This window comes from Vidua chalybeata, chromosome 5 (assembly GCF_026979565.1).
Source record: "Vidua chalybeata isolate OUT-0048 chromosome 5, bVidCha1 merged haplotype, whole genome shotgun sequence".
Lineage (NCBI taxonomy): Eukaryota > Metazoa > Chordata > Aves > Passeriformes > Viduidae > Vidua > Vidua chalybeata.
Window position 1 is genome coordinate 65,288,032 of NC_071534.1, and position 17,479 is coordinate 65,305,510.

General features: G+C 44.1%; 1 protein-coding gene across 2 annotated transcripts in view; it reads left to right on the forward strand.

Annotated features, from left to right (window-relative positions):
- The first annotated feature begins 14,896 nt into the window (after nucleotides 1-14,896).
- FAM107B (family with sequence similarity 107 member B) overlaps nucleotides 14,897-17,479 on the forward strand; it is a 59,256-nt gene continuing 56,673 nt past the window's right edge. Inside the window, exons 1-2 of one of the 2 annotated variants that reach the window (XM_053943303.1) lie at nucleotides 14,906-14,995; nucleotides 16,762-16,878. The gene's annotated coding sequence lies outside the window, so the exon portion shown is untranslated. Of the gene's footprint in view, nucleotides 14,996-16,761; nucleotides 16,879-17,479 lie in introns of both variants that reach the window. The other variant, XM_053943309.1, reaches the window with a different exon arrangement.

Consider the following 17,479-nt stretch of genomic DNA (forward strand, 5'->3'; position numbering starts at 1 on the left):
TCTCCAGCTCTGCTGCTTCCTCAGGTTTGCTGTTCAATAAAGTCACAGTAATTCGGAGCAGAGACACAGTCCAAAGCAATCAGCTCTTAGCCAGGAAATCCCCCCCAATGTCAAGAGCATAAATCTCCCAGCCCACGCAGAGCTTTGCATTCCTGCAGCACATGGGGCCCTCAGAGCCCTCAGGAATGGCAGTGCTGGAGCAGCTCTGCTCCAGGGCCCTTCAGCTGCTACATCTACTGTGTTTGCCCCTGGTCCCTTTGGGGCTACTGAGGATTTCTTTAGTATTCCAGGAAAAGCCTGAGTGGATCTTCTGCACTGTCCCAGAGCCCGTGCCAGGTGCTGCAGGAGGGGCTGGTAGCTCTCTTACTTGGCTGGCTTTGAGTCATCCTGCTCAATCCCTGAGCAGTGCTAGCAAACCCTGTAATTTTGCCTCATTATGTTCTAACGAAGCAGAATGGGACAGAGCTTCAATTTAGTGGTGTTCTTTTCTGACAAGGCTGAGAAATGTCATCTGTCACTGAGCAATGAAGCTCAGAGGACTCAGCTAAGTTAAGATTCTTCCTGTTCAGATCAGTTATTTAGAAGCAAGAGACTCCTACCACACACACCAAAAAAAAAAAAAGGTCCTTCCAAGCTCCTTGTGCCTTTCACCAAAGCTTTTCACTGCCATATTTACAAGTAGGTCAGGATTAGTTTGCAGCATCAGTGGGGGAAAATGATCTGGTACCTGGTCCTGGATATGGACTATAACTTTTAAATCTAAGAGAGGCCATTCATGATGAAGGACCAGCTGTATGAGAGACAGGTCTCACTGCTTGCCTTGGCCTCAGCTGTGATGCAGAGCATGGAAAGGGAAGTGGGAGCCCAGTGTAGAGCCACAGACAGCTCTTCATATGGCTCCACTACCAGGTTTCCTTCCACTACAGCTGGCCAGGGTTATTTGTTGGGGGATAGACCAGCTGTTTTCTTCTCACGTGTTACAGCCTTAAAGAGGGAAATGGATTGTAAAATATGCGCACTGTTTTCTCACATGGAGAAAAAGAATGCTTGTGTGTATCCTCTTACTGGAAAAAAGGCCCACAGCATATTCATGGAGCACCTCAGCCCATCTGAGCTAACCCTGCCTGAATTTCAAAGTTATTTTTAGTTTTTAATAGACTTTTGAAAAAGAAACTACACCAGAAAAGCCTTTTTTTTTTTGGCTTTGTCTCAATAAGATGGGATACACAGGGTGATGCATAATGTGTTTGGAACTTGAAAAGTTTTATACCACTTTCAGTCTAAAGGGAGGCCTGACTTTGCCCTGTCTAAATGAGAGCCCAGCTGTGAACCTCAGTCTTACCAAGTCCTGTGAGTGCTGAGGCAGTGAAACAGACTTCCTAAAGTTGAGACAATTTCAAATGAAGACATTGAGAATGAGGCATTGGTATCCTCACAGGCTGGACATGCACTGGAGATGTGAGAACTCAAATTAGGCACAGCAGGATCTGACTTTGGCTCCCTCATCTTAAGAAAATGCCCTAAATTCTGACTTCTCACTATTCTGAGGTAGGACAAGCTGATTATCATGTTCTGTAGATTTTCCCAGAAATGCCATTGTTGCTGAAACTGGTGTGAAAATTCCCACAGAAACCCCTCAGCTCAGGTGCATGAGTTTTCTTTGTTTTCTAGTAAAAATCCATCTCACTGGAAAATCCCCAGTCTTGTCTTAGCGTTATCCTTATAATTTGCACCCATGGACACACAAGTGCAGGTGCATTTTGTTTTCCAGAGCTAGGCACAAAGGAAGCAGTGCCCATAAGAGGCACAAATTATCCTCCCCTATAACTGAGGACAGAAAACCACACTTACAGTAATTTGTAGGCACAAAAGAAGCAAATATATTTTAAAAGGAAGGAAAAAGTCAAGGCCCTGTTGCATAGCAGGGATCTCTCAGGTTCAAATGCATATTCAGAGTGTGAAAGGGCACAGAGGAGTGAAAGGAGAAGGCATGGGTGAGAAAGAGAAGTACCTTCAAGCAATTTAAAGCAGTGTCAGGATAGCAGGAAAGAAAGCTGAGGAGGTAAAAGACATTGTGCAGGGCTGTGTGATATTTAATGAACTCCTTGCCCTTGACATCTGCTACTGACCAAAGAGATGGGCACAGGAATGTTCTATAGCTGAGCCTACAAAAATTACAAAATCAGATTTACTGCCTTTGTGAGGTTCTTTCATTCTAATAATAAAAAGTAGCAAAATTCTACTCATCCTACCACTTTTAATTCATGGCACTTGGGATGTTGGAAAGCCCAGCTCCTGAGTGAGTGCCAAAGAATCCATGTAGTAGTCCAAGCCCATGTGCTTGGATGTGGGATGTGGGATCTGACATGGACTGTTCAAACCAAAACCAAGATGGGCCAATCTATGATGGTGTCATAGAATCATGGAATGGCCTGGGAGGCCTGGCTGCCTCCCTGGTGTTGTGATGTCCTCAGGCAGAGCACCCTTGGCAGCAGTGCTTCAGCTCATGGATCCCCCCAAGAAGCAGCTCTTGTGTTGCTGTACTTGTTACAGCATTGAGGATGCATGGGTAGCTTTGTCCTTTAAGCCAGAACCTTTGTGAACAGGCAGACCTCAGTCAAATCTCTGCTCAACTGCCTTTTCTCCAAACTGCAGTTGAGTTTCAGCCTTTTCTGCCTCTCTTTGTGAGGCAGCTGCTCCATCCCCTTGCCTTCAACTGTATTCCTCTGCACCTTCTCCAGCTCCACCAGGTCCCCACTCTGATACATCAAAGCTCAGAGGAGTTGTGCTGGGTTTGTCCTGCAGAGCCTTCAGACATGTGTGACAAAGGGACACTGTGCAAATTATGAGTCACACAGCCCTGGCTGATACAATTTGGAGACCAAGAATTATCCCTAACTCATAACATATTGTATATCAATTATTCCATAATTAATAAATGTTTCCTCATTTGTTTGTTTTAATTTCTGCAATCTGTTCATGAATAGTTTGTGAATATAAATAGTACAAAATCCAGGGAACAGACTGTTCATGGAATTATCTGCTGAGCTCCCTTTGCCATGAGTTTCTTGCCCTTGTTTTAGTTAAATTGTCACTCTAACTTCTTGCACATTCCTTGTTTTTAATCACAACCTTGCAAGAATCCCCTGGAAATACCATGCTTGCCTGTTCCTAACAAAACAGATCAACTTGCAGCTGGATTTAAGTACAGTTGATGAGAAAAGCAACATTTCATTGTTTCATCTAACTACCCCCTTCTCTTTGTTTCCTTCCACTGTGAACTCTCTAGTTAGCAGAATATTTCCTACAGCAGAAAAAAGCCATCAGGCCTTTGGTCAGACTCCAGCTCTGCTAGGAAAGCTGTTGTGCTGATGGACCAAATGCTTCCAGCTCCACCCTTTTCCTCTGTCCCTTCTTGCCATCACCTCAGCACATTCCCATGATCCCAGGCACCCAAGTGGATTTGCAGACCCAAGTCCTGTATCCTGTAGTCAGACATAGAGCTGTACCAGGGGATTACAGTATCCAGTAATCTAGAAATTGGCTGGAACTGTTGTGTCATATATGAAATATGACAATCTCCTAACCCATATGTACAATTTATTAATGACGGTTGAGATGGGAGAAGATAAACTGATTATATAGATATTTATGCTCTAGAGCCCTGAATGATCTAAAGTGTCAGAAGCGCTGAAATTTAGTCTAATTCCATGGATCTAAATAGCTCAGGATTGTTTTAATTGGGTTATGTATTTAGTTTAAATGAGCATGAGATGGCTCTAGGTAGTCCCTGAATAATAAGATTAACTAAGGAGATGGATTGAAACCAGAACCAGAACCATTTGTCTAACACTTCCCCGTCAGGGACTTTTGATTATATCCCCGTCGTTCCTACTTTGATTTTGCAAACAAAAATCTGGCATATGCTGTCATATGCAAACAGGGCCTCAGGTTCAGTGCTTGGACTGGTAAAACCATGTTTGTATGCAAGATGTGGCAGGTCCTAGGAGGGCTGGTGACATATGCTAAGCTTCAGCTTGCTCCCTCTGATCCCTTGATCTCAGTGGTCTCTGAAATGAAATGTGCCACAGGGAACAGTTTTGCCAGCCTTTTCCCATTCACTTAATTGCCAACAAAATGTGTGTCTCCACTCTGGATGCTGTGAGACCAGGACAATGACAAAAACAAGGGGCCATGAGTAAGCACTACTGAGCTTCCCTCTCCAAAATTCATTCTGTTAACACATACATAAAGTAGAAAAAACCACTGATTTTCCATTCTGTCTCTTTCTGGGAATGAACATACGGAAAAACACCAGTCATCATAGGAGGTGAATGAAATATCCCTCCACTGCCATTAAGTCCAGGGAATACAGACAATGAGAGTCACACAGGGGAGGACTTGGTGTTGCAGGCAATGGAAATGCCATTTATCCAGGCTTTAATGCATAGGAAGCTTCCATAGGGAAGAACAAATAGAATCACCCACATTAGAGGGTCTGCCCAGGATCACTCCAAGTCTAACATCAGTTTTGCTAGGAGAATTGGTATTTCCAAAAGAAGATTTATTTTCCCCCAGAAGCAGGTTTTTAGACTAAATGGAAATATTTGTTAAAAGTTTTAGGAAAGCATGTGGGTTTTGCTTAATACATGAACAAACCCTGAAAAAAATGTTTGATTTTAAACTGAAACAAAATTGTTTTCAAGTTTTTGTTTAAATATTTTGCAGGACAGAAATTATGTCTGAACAGCTGTTTTTATCAGATCAGAGTCAACTTGAGTATTGTATGTCTACCAATAAAGACAAATTTGCAACTCAGTATAACTCCTCTCAGAGGAGTTTATATAAACTCCTGCCAAAACCCACCCTGTAACTATGTCCATCCAAGAGATGCACTTTCCCCTTATGATTTCCACAGCTCAAGGACATTTAGTCCGAGTAAAGACTAAATGCTTTCTGCAGGGCCATGATGGTGAGTGAATACACTGGGAAAACTCCACTCTTCTCTACAGCCAAGTTGCTCATTCTCTCACTTCTAGAGCTGTGTTTTTCTAAAGATTGGTTTCTGATGTTTTCTAACCATCCTTTATTTCCAGAGGACACTGAAGTGAATTATTTCACTTCTATGCTTCCAGGAAAAGCCAGCAGGAAGCCCTTTGTTTCCCTTTCTTCCTCCTTTGTGCTAAGGGGATTTATTTAATACAGCTGGGAGGTCAGGCCCCCAGAGGTCTATTTGTACGTAATTCTACAACTGCCTTGCATTATAAAAGAATGCAAATGCAATATGTATTGACTCTATGGGTCACAGTGGCACATCTTGTTTGGGGAAATACTGAAGTTATCTGTAAGTACATAAATAAGGGAGTGCATTGAAGTATGCTGTATTTACAGGGTGCCTCTGCCTTAGTTAATAGCACAGAAGAAACAGCTGATCAAAATCAGAATACAAATGGCATAAATTTGAGGGAATTACAAGGAGATAATTCAGATTTAAATCCTTTGATGAAAGGGGCCACAATTTAGCAAGATGAGTCCTGTAGCCATGTAAATGAGAGCAGAGCTTTTTACTGGACCTATTTGTTTCGGTAATTGTTGTGGGGCAGCCCCGCTCACCATCAGCCTTTCATCTCTCCTTAAAAAACACTCTGTAGCTTTTTTTGGAGTGATGTTATTGTTTTGATGAATCCTGCTAGAAACTAAAGCAGGATTACAAAACCAGAACTGCAATAAAGGATACTGGGTGCTTAGGGAGAGGTGAAACCTCACTTTGACTAAATTGTAATTCGGGCTATTTCTTCCAGTCAGCCAGGAATTGTGGACCTAACTCAAATGAAGAATCTCTTGCTGATTTTGAGGGGGCTTGGGATAAACAATACTGCTGAGATCTAACACCAGAGAAGCCTATAGAAATTTGCCTCCCTTGACCATAGGATAATGTTTCCTTTAGGAAGAATTGTACTAAGTGATAGTGATTAACATTTACAAAAAAACTTACTAACCAGTGCAGAATGAGAAGATTACTGAGCTTTGAAATTTCTTGCCAAAAGACACTGCCAGAGTCTCACATGAATTTAAGGGGAGGCTGGACAGGTCCAAGGGAAAAAAGATCGATGGAGGGTTGTATGTAGAAATCTTCATCTATTTGTAGAAATTAGTAGGAATCTGCAGTCAGTTCAGGAGGCTGTGAGTATCTAGAGACTTTGAGTGGAATATCATGTATGTTTGCCCTTTTCTTGTAGTACTCCTTGGGAATTTACTTTTGTACATGGGTTGTGACAGATTTTTAACCTCAACACTACAGCCTTTTTATGTCTTTATACTATGATTGATCAGAAGGAAGCCCAAGAAAGGTTCCCAAGAGGATCCTGTGAGGCCTGTCCTAGGACAGGCAGTGTTTCCTTGGCCTGGCAACGCAGGCTGAGGAAGGATGATCTGTGTGTAGTCCCACCATGCCCTTGGATGAGAGCTCCTCTTTTATTGTCTGACATCCCAATCTAGCTCGGCACAAATTAATGATCTAGCAAACAGCTCACAAAGATGGCAGCAGCAATGAGACAGATTGTTGATTTCCCACCAGAGATGTCAAAATTCACTCTGTATTTGGAGCTGGCTGAACAATAAACTTCTTTTAGATGAAAGGAAATACTGTGAATAAACATAATCCAAGACATTAATGCATAATCAGAGTAAGTCATTAATGTTATGTTGAGTCAAACTGCCATGTAACCTTGATGTGGGTTTACAGATTCCATTAGTTTAATTCCTAAATGCATATTTTCCCCTGAATGAAATAAATCCTGTTTCTTCCCATTTAGCCTGGTGAAAATACAAAGATATAAATAAGTCACCCATTTAAATAGTGCCCAAACATTGTTTTGATATTTGCATAAAGTCAACATGCAATGTAAGGTTTTTTCCAGAGGCAAGGTTCTCACAAAAGGCAAGGTTCAAGACAGGCCAGAGTTCAGGCAGGACCTGCAAAGCTGGACTTGGCTGCTGTGGTGTGTGTGTAAGACCACAGAAAGTGACAGTAGTTGTCTCAGTTACTGGAACTTGGATGGGGTACTGATCCAACAGGAGCACTAACAGGTTCCTTTACTCACCCTTTATTCAGTATAATAGGAAGATTCCACAAATGGAATACTGTTGTTCACGGAGTTGTAAGATGGACTATCTCCATCAGCACTGATGTGTTGAAACTCATCCAGCAATCCAGAACATAATTTATCTGCCTAACACAAAAAGATGTTAAGATAAGCTTGTCCCTTTTCCATTTGCTCTCTCACATTCATTGATCTCAAAAATTAAATGCCTTTCCTGTATTTTGGCATAGCCATGAAGAATCTCCCAAGGGTTTCTGTGGCAGGCTGGGGACTCTAAAGTGATTTACCCAATACCTTTGCTAAAGTTGTCACCTGAATTGTCATACGTGTTGTTCTTGCAGATAGAAATACTTACAAGAGTTCTATTGACAGGTAGAACTTTCAAACTGATTTTTAGAACTGACTGTGGTGAAATAACAGTCAACATTAACAGGAGTTTTCCTTTGGAAACCACATGAAAATCAGAAGGAGACTGGCCTGAAAGTGCTTAGTTTCAGTCTTGAGTAGTCATGTTTACATTATGTAGGAATAGTTTATCTCATTTCATGTTCACTGGGGAATCCACTTCTTGAATTGTACTCTCCAATAATTGAGGAGACATGCAGGATTAGATCGGGATTTATAATGAGGGGAGAGCAGCCCTAAGGCAGATGCTCTTAAGCAGAGCTATAATTTACTGGCAACCTTATCTAAGATATGGTCAGTCAATAAGAAAGCCTCAGAGGGTGTCAGGGTAGCCACAGCGTCAATCAACCTGCTGATTTCTTCATAAGGAATACCAGCTGGTTACAAAACCACAGGGGGCAGACAATAAAAATGAAGAGTTAGAATAATGATTTATTTCAAGTGGGAAACCAGGAAAATAGTTTGAAACCTATTTCAGTTAATTGCTTGCTTTGCTGTCATTACTCCATTACTATTTGTAGCAGAATTGGTGACAAGAGACTCAGCTGAAATTCTAAACTGATTGAGCTGAAATGGACCTATTGTGCTCCCACTGTGCCTTCACTACCCATTGCTGAAGGCTCTGATACAGCATTCCCCATATTTTCTTTCTTGATTTACACAATACACTAATACACAACCCAGCTTCTCAGCCATGGCTGGAAGCACAGGCTATGGCTCTGCTTTCCCCTGGGATTCTATCCCATTTACTTTGTCTCTTCAGCTTCTTCCCACAGTTCTCCCCATGTGTCTAGAGGACCAAGACAAGCACTCCCATGATGAATGACTCACTGAGAAAGAATCAGAGAGACTTTGAACTTATTTTAGCACAATTTCCCCCCATAGGAAGAACGACCCCACAAGTCCTAGCTGCATGCAAGACTAGAGATAGCCCAGGCAGAATTTTATGGTGTGACTGCCTAAGACAGGCCTGAGCCAGTTGGAGATGCCATGTGGTGATCACAGACCCAGATCTGAGGTGGACATGCACTCCAGTGTGCAACCTGCCTGTTGCTGGGACAGTGAGAACCTGGAGCTCTGACTCCTGTTCCCAGAACTGCTACTAGCCCAGTGTGTTAGGTTGGAAGTCTCTGTCACCCCTAACACTTCTCTAAATCAACTGCCATCCTGTGGCTTTTTTTTTGTATTTATGGAAATTATGGAAAACCAGAGCAGCTTGGCTATATAAAGGATTTCTAGGTGCTCAGTAACTGCTGTGGTATGATAAATTGGACTAACCTGCCCATGCAAGGGGATTTTCATACAAGCAAAACTATTTTGGCATGGACCCATCAGTTCTGCAGAGCCTGCACAGAAGGTCTGAGATGCTGAGCTTGGTCAAGACTCTCTGCTTGGCACAGCATAACATATTCATGGGTTTCTGCATAGGAAATCCCACACAGAAATATAGGGAAATCAACACCTAGAGATTCAACTTTTTGCTTTAGATATCAAAGGTGAGCAGGTGCGGGTTTCTTTCTTTTTTTCACTTTATTTTTAGGCATGGTGATTTCTAATTCTCCTATTAACTTCAACTAGGGTTGGAAGTTGAAAATATAGTTTATCATTTCTAAATTAGACATGCTTATATATTCTGGTGATGGGCATGCTGCAAACACCATGGTTATTGATCAGCTACTAGGAGGAAAATTAACTCTATCCCAGCCAAAACCAGGACAAGTTGTTAGGTTTAACCAGTACTTTGAGATCCTGTGATGGAAGATGCTGTAGAATCTCGATCCATGTGCGTGATCCTCTGCAAGTGCGTACATGGCCCATTGAAAGTCCCCAGAGTGCAATCATTACTGCACAAAAGACAGAAATAAAGCTACTTGTCCCTTGCAATTTGCATGTACTTTATGGTTTAGAGCACAGAGAATATCTGCCCATCTTTCCTTTCATGGAGGAAAAAGCACTTGATTGTTTCTGGTAGTGGGAAATGATATGAGATTGTCTGTTCCAATTGCTGTAGGGCCACCCCATATACAGTCTGCTAAAAGCCTGTCATTCTGGGTAAATAAACCAGCTTGGGAATGGAAAAATTTGCCCAGCCTGCACAACAGTCCAGATGTATCCTGGCTGGAGGCAGGGACAGACCTCCTCAGAGGCTTTGTCTCACGTTTTTCTGCGTCTCCAGCTATTACAGCTGTATTTCCACAGACTTCCCTGTGTCATCCCTGGGAAGACAGCTGGCTATGTCTTTTTAGGCCCAGTAAAAGCAAAATTTCTCATGATCTCCACAGGAGCAGGAGCAGCATCCAAGCCTTCATCAGGCTATGGTGCTTTATCTCATCTAAGAGGCTGACAGGAATACAGGCTCAGTCTAAACTAACTTGAGGGCTGTGGCAATTTTAGCAATGGCTTAATTAGCTGCATGAGGCTTTCTGTGTCAGACATCACTCTAGAGAAGTCCAATGGAGAGGAATTACGGTATCATTACTTGCAGCACCTCAAGCCTTTGGCCTTTCAGAGGATGCCAGTGATGTGTTGTTGAGTCTGTTAAAATGTTCTGCGTTACAACCCTGAGCCCACCTGTAAATGTATGTTTGAGGATCTGATTTACCCAGAAAAGTGCCATGGAATGCTAGGCACTGTGTATCTGTGTTTTACATAGGATGTAAAGGTATCCTTTCCACAGATGCTGTGTCCTTCAGGATCAAACTGACACGTAGGCTCAGAGATATTGGTGCCTGCTTCCCTGTGCCAGTGCCAGGGGTACAGTTTGTGTTACTACAATGATGTAAGATCACTATAATGACATGAGAAGGAAAGCAAAGGCATATAAAAATGGCAAGATTAGGGGAGAAGGTGGCCAGAAAACCACAATCCAAGCATATCTATAATTTTCTATAATTTCTGTCTAATCTTATGAGACCTTGAGGTTCTAGAGGTCAATATGGAATTTTATCTGAAGATGAACCTTACTTAGTGTCTTCTATCTGCAAGTTCAAATGGTGTCAGTAAGGAAGTCACAGTTATTTTCTCTGTTCTACTAGGCCAAAACCTGAGGCAAAATGACTTATTTCAGGTTGCCCAGAGAGTCAGTAGTGGAGGCAATATGAGAAGCTGGGTCTTAAGTCCTAGAAGAGGGTGTGCAGAACAGCCTTTCAGAGCACAGACTACTACAGGCAGGGATAAAAACAGCCTTGAAAAAAGTGATCAAATGAAATTCTGCTTTTGGAAGGTAAATGAAATCCCCTTTTTTTCCCCTGTAGCCTGGGGAATGAGCATGTTTTGGATCCAACTGTGTGACATTAATCACTATATGGAATATTTGAGCCAAAGGTCATCCACAGGGGGGCAACTATTAACATATGGGATTTATCTGTCTACTTCTTCCATAAAGATGCAGAGTGCTGGATAATTAAACTTCTGAGTGCCAGCGTGGAGTGTAGTTTGTTTTTTTCCACTTCTCTTTGTGATTCGATCCAGAACCATTTCCTTTCACTGTATGCTCAGAAGGGGAGGAAGCAAAGGTGGCATCCTGATCTTCATTATTAATACACAGGAAAACTTGGAGGAAATCCCTTTTATGCCCCCAGCTTTGTGTAAAGAAAACCCTGCAAGGTCCAAAGTCATATTGTTCAGCTCCTATATATATGTTCATCTATGTGCATAGCAGATGTTTCTTCAAACACTTAACTGATGTTTCTGCAGAATTATGGTATGGAAAAACATTCATAGCAACCTGCATTCTCCTTGATTTACTTCTATTAAATTAAAAATCTAGGGAAAAAAATACATTTAAAGTGGCTACAGAGGAATAAAGAAAACCACAGTCTCCTGTGATTCAAGTCAGTGCTTCCCCACATTATATGGAATAAAAATCCTGGTGTAAAGGCAGAACTCAACTCCTGTTTGCAAAGGGGAGCAGGAGGACACAGGGAGGCATTTTGCCACTCTGAGTGAAGAAATTACACAAAGCTAAAGAAATTCTGAGGAAGGTATCTAGCTGAAGCTGGTCAGGTGCTGCCTTGTACAACCAGCAAAAGCACTTCCAAAGCAATCAGTCCTGTTCTAATACAGACATTTAGGGTAGGAGGCACAAATCTCTCTCTGAGGGTACCCATCTCTTGCCCAGCTCTCATGACCTGCTTAGACAAAACATCTGCTTGCAGACAGCTAAAACTAAGCAAGGGGAATCCCACAGCAGCTGACTCCACTTGTGTCTGCCCTTGTAAAATGCTCTACTTTGTTTCTGCTACAGTAAAATTGTTATTACTGTTATTTAAAGTTATAATGTGGTAACACTCAAAGGCCAGGTATGGTGCAGGCACAGCATAAAATGCAATTCCCAGCCTCACAAAGAGGGACTTAAATTAAAGGATGATTTTGCTCTTAATTTTGCAGTCTGACTAAAAAAATTACAAACAGCAACAGGCAATTAAAATACATAATACTTGATTAATGAGATATCAAAATGCCAAAGTACATATTACAAATGTCCTGTGATGATCATATGATAGAATGTCTATGCACTTTTGGCTATAATATTAACAAGAAGGGAATTTTTTCATATTAAGTATTTCCAGTAAATCATTCTGTCTAAAGTGCAGCCAGTTTATTAATGGTTTTTTTATTCCAATACACTGCTTTTAATTTAAAATAAAATGGTAATGTTTTACATTTATGTATTATTTTTCATGTAGAAAGATCTCTGAGGCTCTTTTGAGTGCTTTCTAGAGTTTCAGTACCCACAGTGCTGGGGAGAGAAGGCTTGTCATGCGCAAAATGCAGTTGTGGCCAAATTTCTTCATCACGTGAACCATGGACTGTAATTTTCATGTGGTCAAAAGGCAAGAGGCACATACAAAATGCCTTAAAGAAAGAATAAGAATTCCAGGAATCTGAGTGGCTCACAGATGGGAGACAATGCTGACCACTGATGTGTTCCTCTCTTAGGGGCTGCAGCTGAGCTGGACTGACTCATTCCCCTGCAGGGGACCAGGCAGGTACCAGGCAGCTCTTGCACCAAAGCCAGGCAATGTGATGACTCAAGTTATCCCTTAAATTGCTTGTGAGATGTTTGACTCAGAGCTATCATTTGACCACTGTCTTTTATGAGGCACTGAGTGAGGAATTAAGACAACAGGATAACAGGTTGATGCAACAGTTGATCTCAGCCATTGCTGGTCTTCAGGTGTGTCCTTGGTGAGTCCCTTCAACTTTCTGCTCCTCACAAATCTTTCCCTTTCTCACTTCTCTCCAGCAATATTCTTCAGGTCTGGATACAGCCATGGCAGCTTAGGGGCTGCACAGCATTACAATAATTTCACAAAGCACAAGATAATTCTCTGTGTGTGTGGAGTTTGCTAAATCTACATCTCCCAACGATGCTATATAACCACACACTTGGACTGAATATAACTCTGGAACAAAACACCATGAAAAATGCCCGTGCTCCTTTGACAAGCCATGGCAAGAGACCCAGAGTTTTTTTGTAATTTTGCCTCAGAAAAGTGTTACATTCCATTTAAAGGTGTGGATGTGCAGGATCTGCTGGGAAGACCATACATATCACAACAAAATAGCTGTCTGAGCCAAGGAAGGGTTGGGAAACACTGAGGTAACGTGTCAGATTTCAGAGCAGGGACAACTGCCTGTGCAGTGTCTGAGGCAACAGAGATAAAAAATCCTGATCAGGGCTACAACAAAGTGTCTTTAGAACACAAATTGTTAATGCTTGCATACAGAAATTATATGGAAAGGTCTGTAAGGTCAAGAATGCAAAAGATAGGGAAATCCAGCATTCTGCTGGCCTTGCAGTTAATTTTATTTCATTGTTGTTTGCAATTTTCTGGCCATAAACTACTTCCTCCTCCCATGCTTCAGATGGAGGGTTGCTCACAGACCAGGGAACTAATCAATATTTATACGGCCTCATTCATCCAGGCACATCATTTTACCACATGTATTTGAAAAGAATCAATTTTTATGAGATTTTCTCCATACAGTGTCCATGAGCACTACATACAGAACAACTGTATCTCACAACACTTCTGTAAAGGAAAGAGTGCTGGGGAATGAGGCTGCCTATTGCCAGGGCTGACACTGTGAACATGGACAACACAAATGGTTGCCCAGATTGGCACGTCACAAGGGGCTTTTGGAGGAGCATTTAGTATTTTTTAACATTTCATTTGTTCACAAGACAGCTCTGATTGTGTATGCAGGTGCTTGGCAGCAGGCTCAAATTGAACCAGATGTGACAATGGCCACTGGTGTCCTGGATTTCATCTATTTCCAAGGTTTCAACCCGGCTGCCGTTCATTCCTAGTGGAAGAACAGCTGCACACAAAGACCTGAACAGTCTTTTAGTACATACCAGCACTCAGGATTTCAGCCCTGCCTCACAGAAAACCTGTTTCTCCAACTCGCTTGCTGCCCTTCCCATCCTGGGGCAGAGGGTTATTTAGGATAAATTCGGTAGAAATAGCACCATCTACTGAGCACCCAACACTCTTCCTGCTGGGACCTCTGGGGTTGGGGGTTTTACAGGGAAAAGGTCTGTCTCCACAGCCCAAGGGATGCTGAATGCTCAGGTCCTCAAATTACTGAGCTCCCCAGATCAGCTTCCCCAGGCTGAAGCTTTTAATCCCTGAGGTGACTCCAGTCGCTGTGCTGTGACTCAAGTCATCTGTTTTGAAGAAACGCAAAATAATCCCAGTGATAAATACACAAACAAAATCTGTTTAATCCCAGTGTGTACCCCAGTGTAAACATGCATTTCATCCCCAAATGTCTTTGTTTGGGGGAGTCTGTGCACGCTATGCCGTGTCCCAGATTCTTTCTCATGTCCCCATCATATAATGCTCGCTCGGATACAGATTTTGGGTACACTGAACACGTGCTGGCTGGCTGGCCGTGACCTCCTGACCTTTAACTTGGATGGGGACTTTAATTCCTACAGAATGAACGGCGAGGGCATCCACAGGGACAGGGCTCTGGGATACGGGAAGGAAGCCCTCAGGGAAGTTACAGGCAGGCACAGGTGGGAAATTCTTTTCCATGGAAGGAGAGGTGGCTCCCCAAGGTGAGCCCCGGCAGGAGTTTGAGAGCACCCGTGGCTGCCCCACGCGCGTTGTCCGTCCCGGGCCGGGGCGGCGCTGAGCCCGCGGAGACCGGCCCAGGCCGCCACACAGGCCCAGTTTTTCCCCCTTTTCTCTCGGGATTTCCCCCCGCCATCCCCGCCACCCCGGATTTTTCCACGCCTGACAACAAAGGAGGCGGCGGGGCGGCCGCGGCGGTGACTCAGCGCCGGGCCCGCCCCCGGCCCGCCCCGCCGCTCCCCTCAGGCGCGGCCGGGCCGGCTCCGCGCGTGTGGCGGGGCCGGGCGGACACTCCGGAGGCATCGGGCGGGCGGGCAGCGGCCGCTCCTCTCCGTCCCTCCTCAGCTCCTCCTGCCCTCGTCCCCCGCGCTGCCGGGCGGGCAGAGCCGCCCCGCCGAGGTAGGTTCTGTGTCTGCTCCGCACACAAAGGCGATGGCGCGGAGGGACGGGATATCCCAGCCCGGGGGGGCTGAGGGACGGCGGCTCCCGGGGAAGAGAAGCGGGAACGGCGGGTCCCTGCTGGGGGGCACCCACGCCTTCCTTCGTGAAGGGAAACGCGGGGAGTTCGTCGTGGCTCTGCATAAATTAAAGGGGGATCAAGCAGGAGGGTGCCCGGGGTGTGCGGGGCTCCGGCGATGCTGCCGGTCCCGTCGCCCCCCGTGGGTGTCCCCGGCTCGCCGGGGCCGTGGAGCCGGTGTGTGTTCGGTGTGTCCGTGGGGTGTTCGGGTGTTCTTGTGGGCAGCTTTGATCCTCGGGTGACTCTTGCAGCCGTGGGAGCGCCCCCATAGTACCGCGGGATCCCTGGGTGCAGGCTGGCAGGACTGGGGAAGTGGGACGGGAAGAGGAATTGGAAAAGCAAATAAAAATGATAAATTTTTTTTTTCCCTATACGTGGTGCTCTGTAAAATGAGCATTCAGAGCAGCTGAACTTCTGGTGTGGGCAGTGGATGTCTTCTTACGGATCTTTAAACCACGTAGAAGCTGGGGGCAGGACAAGCCTCGAGGAGCTGCTTCCCCTGTGCTCCCACCGCTCCCACCTGGGTCTTGTCAAACTTTCCCTCCAGGACCCCGGAAAGTCAAGTGTCCCGGTTTTCCTGTGCATTGGGTTGAAAGGCTGCGAAGCTGGCCAGGGAAATGGAGAAACGCGTTGTGGGGGTGTAGTACGGGAGCTCTGTGTGCCTGAACTACTTGTTTGCTTCAGCCATTGAATTTTTTCATAGCTTAATGAGTTCTGGCATAAATCAATACTCTGCAAATGTGGTGTACGGCCGTGGCTGGCATTGGAGCAGAATCTGGCCCTGTAAGCCCAGGGCATGCTTGTGGCAAACTCAAAAGAAAGGCAGAAACATGTGAACTTGTGGGATTTCGTTGAGAATTCACATGGCCAAACCAAAATGTAACAAAAGGAGGAAAAGATGTTTCTGTGTGAGCACAGTGTGATCGCAGGGTATAGTTTGTGGAGGGAGTATTGTTGAATAACTCTGGCAGTGGAGCTGCTCAGTGTTGTGGTACATCTGTGTGTGCACCGAGTCCTGTAGCACCAGTAGGACATTCAACTTTCATTGACTTGGTGGAGGAGTGTGGAAGGATGTTGCTGGAAATGAGAATGATTGCTTGTGGATCTGGTGGGCAATTTGGGAGGCATTTAAACTGTCTTTAATTTCCTTGTGATATGAACAGGACGCTGGGAATCTGTTGCTTTATTGATGGATGTTTTCCTATGGACAGACAGCTTGTGCTATGAATGTGATGGCTGCTCGTTTGGTGTCAGCGATATTTGCATAGGGACAATAAACAATTGTCTGCTGAGCTTTATTATAAAGAACCAGAAATGCCCCATATCTCCTGAAATAAAGCCTTTTTTGTCTTAATGCAACTGTGGGCCAATTTCGTGCTTGGTGTAGTTCCACTGATGATGGTGGAGTTTTGCCAGGGATGGTTTTGGCAGGTGAAATGTCACTTCTATGTTCATAATGCTCAAGAATAGCATCACTATATTGTCTTCAGCACTTGAGTATTGTAAATTGAAATGGCATGCTGATACTTCCCAAAAGCTAGAAGTGGGAGAATCATCTCATCAGGTCCTCACGATACTTTCCCACTTGCTTTCTCCTTTCTGCTTCAGATCTCATATCCCTTAATTTATTCTCTTCCTTCTTTTTCAGTCTTAGCATCTTTTTTCTCTCTTCAAACTTAAGAAGTTTCTCTGAAGTCCAGTTCACCTCCAAGCATTTAAAGGTTTTGAGACCGTGCTGAACCGTGTACCACCCCTGCACGAGTGGGTAAGTGAGGAGCTCCGTGGCAGCTGCAGGGGAGATCTTTCTCGCACGCCACGCGCTCTCCTTCACAACATGATTTGTGTGGTGGCTCTGCTCAGTGTGTTTGCTGAAGTGGCAGATTGTCAGAGTCACACGGTGGAACAGGCTGGCTTGAGAGAGTGAGAGACTGGGCTGGGGGTGGGGGAGTCTCTCAATTTTTACACAGCTGCCTATACTCAGGGCATTGAGAAACTGGTTTTTAGAACATTCTTTCATGACTTCATTAAGGACAGGGAAATTACCTAAAAATTGGGGCAGAAGGAAAAATGGGGAAGAGAGAAGGAAATAATCATGTTTGCTAGCTGTGGGAAGAAGAGTGGAACTGTTTAACAAGTAATTGGCTCTAACAGAACTTTGGCTCTATCAAAGTTTTAAAGAAAATATTTTATTGAATAAAGCTATGTTATCTTTGTACGTGGTTAACAGTATTAAATACATGTGGCCAACTCTTAATCTGTTCTGGGACTGTGGTAGTTGTAAACAGAGCCAGTTTCAGTGCTCAGCTGCTGAGCTGTTTTGTATATGACATCTCTGTGCTGTACAACTTTGCATCTTGTAAGAACCC